We start from the raw sequence: 6,109 nt of genomic DNA, 5'->3' as shown, positions 1-6,109 counted from the left end.
TGAGTAGGCGCTTTAAAATAATTATGGTTTAGGCTTGAACAAATGCGGAATAAACCTAGCGGTTAATTTGACAAGCACAAAACCTACAACAACTAGGCTCATCTATGTGCACCAACAACTTATGCTAAGCAAGATAAACAACTAAGTGATAGCAAGATATATGACAAGAAACAATATGGCTATCACAAAGTAAAGTGCATAAGTAAAGGGCTCGGGTAAGAGATAACCGAGGCACGCGGAGACGACGATGTATCCCGAAGTTCACACCCTTGCGGATGCTAATCTCCGTTTGGAGCGGTGTGGAGGCACAATGCTCCCCAAGAAGCCACTAGGGCCACCGTAATCTCCTCACGCCCTCGCACAATGCAAGATGCTGTGATTCCACTAAGGGACCCTTGAGGGCGGTCACCGAACCCGTACAAATGGCAACCCTTGGGGGCGGTCACCGAACCCGTACACTTTGGCAACCCTTGGGGGCGGTCACCGGTACCCGTCAAATTGCTCGGGGCGATCTCCACAACCTAATTGGAGACCCCGGCACTTGCCCGGAGCTTTACACCACCATGATTGAGCTCCGAACACCACCAACCGTCTAGGGCGCCCAAGCACCCAAGAGGAACAAGCTCAAGGGTACCAAGCACCCAAGAGTAATAAGCTTCTCAACTTGTAACTTCCACGTATCACCGTGAACTCCAACCGATGCACCAAATGCAATGGCAAGGCACACAGAGTGCCCAAATCCTTCACTCTCAAATCCCACCGAAGCAACTAATGCTAGGGAGGAAAATGAGAGGAAGAACAGGAAAGAGAACACCAAGAACTCCAAGATCTAGATCCAAGGGGTTCCCCTCACATAGAGGAGAAAGTGATTGGTGAAAATGTGGATCTAGATCTCCTCTCTCTTTTCCCTCAAAAACTAGCAAGAATCCATGGAGGGATTGAGAGTTAGCAAGCTCGAAGAAGGTCAACAATGGGGGAAGAACACGAGCTCAAAAGGATAATGTTCAATGGGAAAGAAGACCCCCTTTTATAGGTGGGGAAAAATCCAACCATTATCCCCTCACTCAGCCCGCACAACGCGGTACTACCGCACCGAGCTGCGGTACTACCGTGGTTGGCTGCGGTACTACCGCTGCAGGTTGCGGTACTACCACATGTGCAGCACTGGCCAGATGAAAGCCTGTTGCACAGGGCAACGAGCGGTAGAACCGCCGGAGCGGTACTACCGCGCGCCCTACGGTACTACCGTAAGGCAGGAACACTAGGCGCAGAGAAAACACAGAAGTAAAAAATTACTTCCGTACCTACTTCCGCTGAGGGAGGACCTGCGCAAAAAATCCGACACGGTACTACTGCACACGAAGAGCGGTACTACCGCGTAGGGCGCGGATCTAAAAAATTACATCCGCCCCTACTTCCGCTTATGCTGCTAAGCCTGACCAGAGCCGACGGTACTACCGCACCCGCAGCGCGGTATTATCGCGTAGGGCGCGGATGTAAAAAATTACATCCGCCCCTACTACCGCCCGAGCAGCTGCGCCTGGCTTGAGGCCACGGTACTACCACTCCCACAGAGCGGTACTACCGTGAGCACCAGCAGTACTACCGCAGGGGACTGCGGTACTACCGCAAGGGCCTGCGGTACTAACGCTCCGGAGAGTAGTACTACCGCATGCCCCAGATCAGCAACACTAAGAGTCCTTCATTTTGTAGAGAAGACAACAGAGGAAAACAATAAAACCAGAACTGCCATAACTTCTGCAAATGAGCTCCGAATTGAGCAAACTCAAGCTTGTTGGATAGAGGAAGACGAGTAGCATCAAAACATTGAGATATGCCTAACAAACAAAGGAGTGAAACCTCCAACAGAGAAGAACCGGCATACCCTCCAACATCGAAAACATCATAGAAGATGCATGTGAACTCCGTTTTTGATGAACTCGAGCTTGTCATAAAAATGACCATAAGCTTCAAATCTCACAAGGAGAAGAACCAAACAAGAACCAATAAAGATGATGCAAGGATTCAATGGTTTGAGCTCTCTACGAATGATACGATCAAGCAAATCATCGAGAGCCCCCCTTGATAGTACGGCAAACGATCCTATAACCCGGTCTCCCACAGCTACCATGAGACCGGTAAAATAGCAAACCTATCAAGGGCAAACCTTTGCCTTGCACAAAGTCCACTTGAGCTAGATGATGACGATCTTGACTCCCTCAAGTTGGACCACCTTTCTTGATTGCGTTGGCTCGATGAAGACTAGATGATTGCTCCCCATAGACCACTATGGACGAGCCACTCTTCGGCTCATCTTCACAAGTCCATTGTCACCACAATGGACGGCAAGCTTCAAGCACTTGATCTCTTTGTGATGCATCACTTGAACTTGCACATCGCATCCTAACCCCACAAAGAACTCTCACGAAGACCATGGGTTAGTACACAAAGCATAATTGACAATGCTTACCATACCATGGGATCACTTGATACCTCTCGGTACATCTTCTACGCTTTGTGTGTTGATCAACTTGATTCACTCTTTGACTTAGTCTTGATCAACCTCTCACAAGACCAATCTTTTAGGTAATTCCTTGAATAGCACCTTGGTCGACACAAACTCTCCTTGAAACCAACACATGTACTCCAAGAAAAGCCTATGGACAAAAAACTTCAAATATAACTCAAGGCAACCATTAGTCCATAGAGATTGTCATCAATTACCAAAACCAAACATGGGGGCACCGCATGTTCTTTCAGAAGTGTATGTCACATGAGTGGAAGGGGAGCCTTGGCGCAGTGGTAAAGCTGCTGCCTTGTGATCATCAGGTCACGGGTTCAAATCCTGGAAACAGCCTCTTACAGAACTGTAGGGAAAGGCTGCTTACTATAGACCCAAAGTGGTCGGACCCTTTCCCGGACCCTGCGCAAGCAGGAGCTACATGCATCAACAATGTAAATAGATACCACTGGCATGATATTAGTGACGGGTGAGTTGCCCGTCACCAGCGGCTGATTTGGACCCTTCACAAGTGTCTGATTTTATTGGTCCTATGCGGCCGTGAGCAGAGATTTTATTGTTGTCAAAGGTTAGTTCCCCGGTGTTTTTAGGTCGCATACGTTATTGTTGACATGCTGGAAACTCGTGGTTTTTTCCTACATACTCATGCGCGACAGTCGACAATGTAACTCTAGGTCACTGCCCCAAATGTTGTGTTCATGCCGCCAAATTGCTTCTCCGTTGCATGTGTTGGCTCGCATGTTGCATCTTTTTTACGAATTTTCCTGCTGGCAACATGGGGAATTTATAATCTCTAGCCTGCAAACTAGCTAGGTGGCTAGAATGAAACACCCAATTTATTTTTGAAAATTAAGCTACATTTCATTAGGAGCATGAAGTCGGCATGCCATAAGCCAAGGATACAACATAAACATTTAGCAGAGCACTATACATCCTCACAAGAAGATGCATGATACATCTCATGAACTTATTGGAAGTAGTTAAACTGTAGCACACGTAACATTCGACATCTACTGATATTGGGTGTGACATCCACTTATTGAAGGCAACATAAACACTCCTTGGCCGGCTTTTGACATGGAGTTCCTTGTCTTTGCTAGTTAAGCATCACGGACTTTTGACATTTCAAATTTATTATTCTTGGTGCACAAGTCGTGGCATCCACTGGCGCAGCGTTTCACAATATCTTTCCCTTCATCGCGGCCGCCAACAACTGATGAAGATAATAATTTGATTAGGTGATGCATATGAATAAGAAGTTATTTAAGAGCAACATTTATGACATGAATTTGTTTGTATATTGGAACGTGTAGAAACGTCGATGAATCAGCAACAAACTTAAGTATTTTTGTAGCAGCTGTGGCAATAATCCGTTCAGAGGTAGTATGAGTAGTCTTACCAGATTGAGCTGATTTATTGCACTCAGAAGTTGTGCACCCCATCTTGCAGTAGTCAACGGCTGTTTTTGGGTGGTAAGCTGCGTACATGCATGCAACCAGCAAACAAAGTAAACATCGATCCAACCAGCAAACAAAGCAAACATCTTTCAACGTACTTTCAAATGGAATTTCGCAAGCTACTAAATTAAGTTCCACCCCCTCTCTTTTGTACAAGTACCATGATAGATAAACGGAACTTGCGAATAAAAGTTTATGCATACTTGACGAAAAGAATGGCATGTATTTCACTGCTCATACATATGAGTATATACCTTGTGCGAACGCTGGGGCCCTTTCATAAGGCATCCGGCAATCATCAGAATCAACATCCGACATGTAGCCAGTGGCAACACGTTGAGGTGCTGCCGAAGGGGCGACATGTCAGGTACGCGGGCATAAGAACCAGTACGCAACAACAATGGGAAGCTTGTGCTTGCTGGGTTTGCAGCAGAGCTACAACACCCGTAACTACAAGTATCACCACCATGGTCTTCACCCTATTCATAGTTGGTAGCTACTACCTAGTACTCACGCAAAGGGATTGAAGTGAATATGCTTGATGGATCGCTCAGATGATGAACTAAGCACCTGCGCATCACCATATTTATAGGAGAATGGTTGGAGCATGTAGCTGCAACCATGTGAATAGTGCATGTGTGGCTGATCAACTGATGGATCGAGATACATATGCTACATCAGAGAGCTAGACATAATATATGTATAGCAGACGAGTGCCGATCGGCTGACGGATCATGAACATCGCGGTGCTAGAGGATTACATAAAATACATGTGATGTGCCAAAGAGCTAGATATAATATATGCTTAGTAAACGCGGCTGATATGGATCGATATCGATTGCAGTGCTAGAGGATAGTATATATCAGATAAGATATGCATTCAGTTGGTCGTGCTAGTAAGTCATGGAAGCTATGAAGGTCGTGGGTCCGAATTCTCCACACCTCTTATTTTTTGCTAGGTTTTACTCTCACTCCTAGGAGGACCTACGAGATAAGAAAATAGATTGAGCTACGTCACAGAGGAGTCGACCTCAGCTACTTCATAGCTTTTGTCAGACTTCAGCTCCACCTACATCACAACTCCATGTAGTCAGCCATGCACCATGCTACGTCGCCCCCTTGATTTAGGCTCTCATGTGGATACCATCTTCAAATAACCCCATGTCATCGACATATTGAAGCACACAAACCCACGTCACCTAGTCAGGGAAGGGCGATGATGGAGACGCCCCTTTGGCTTGCTCCAGTGCTTGTGGTCATTGCTAGGTGGTCTATGGACATGGATATAATTCTCATTGCTTGCCATGATGTTTGATAAAAAGATCAGAAGTTTTCTCGCAAAAAAAATAAAATCTGGGTCACTGCCCCAAATACTGTGTTCATACTGCCAACTTGCTTCTTTCTTCCATGGGGTTGGCTCGTATGTCCTGTTTATTGCACAATTTTCCCTGCCAGAAACATGGGGAATTTATAATCTCCTGCCGGCAACTAGCAAGGTGGCTAGAATGAACACTCAAATAATTTGAAAATTGAGCTACATCTCATTAAGAGCATTAAGTGGCCATTCCATAAGCCAAGGATAAAACATAAACATTTAGCATGAGATGCTTATTGGAAATAGTAAAATTGTAACACAAGTAACATTGGACATCCTACTAATATTGGCTGTGACATTCAATTGTTGAATGCAACATAAACACTCTTGTCCAGATGGTTTCGAAAAAAAAGGTTTAAAAAACACTCCTCGGCCAGATTTTGACATGTAGTTACATGGCTGAACTAGTTAAGCACTTCTGCAATGTCAGTGTTACTCTTGGTGCACAGATAATGTCATCCACCGGTCCCACCAACAACTGTTGGAGAAAATTAAATTATTAGGTGATGCACATGACTAATTAAGGCACTGTTTAGGTGCAACATTTACTACTCTGTGAGACTTTCTGGGTACTCCGTGGAATTTGTTTATATACTGGAACGTGTATTTCCTTGAGACTAGTTCTGGCAGGGTCATCTGGCTCCTTGCTCTTGAGGGTCTCCATGTCACGACAATGGTGGCAACTGGCTAGGGTTTGAAGAGGAGACTGATTTGGTAATACGTTCAAAAGATAGTAGTAAACAGAGAGAACCGGGG

The sequence above is a fragment of the Triticum dicoccoides genome, chromosome 1B (assembly GCF_002162155.2).
Source record: "Triticum dicoccoides isolate Atlit2015 ecotype Zavitan chromosome 1B, WEW_v2.0, whole genome shotgun sequence".
NCBI classification, from domain to species: domain Eukaryota; kingdom Viridiplantae; phylum Streptophyta; class Magnoliopsida; order Poales; family Poaceae; genus Triticum; species Triticum dicoccoides.
This window is presented reverse-complemented; position numbering follows the sequence as displayed.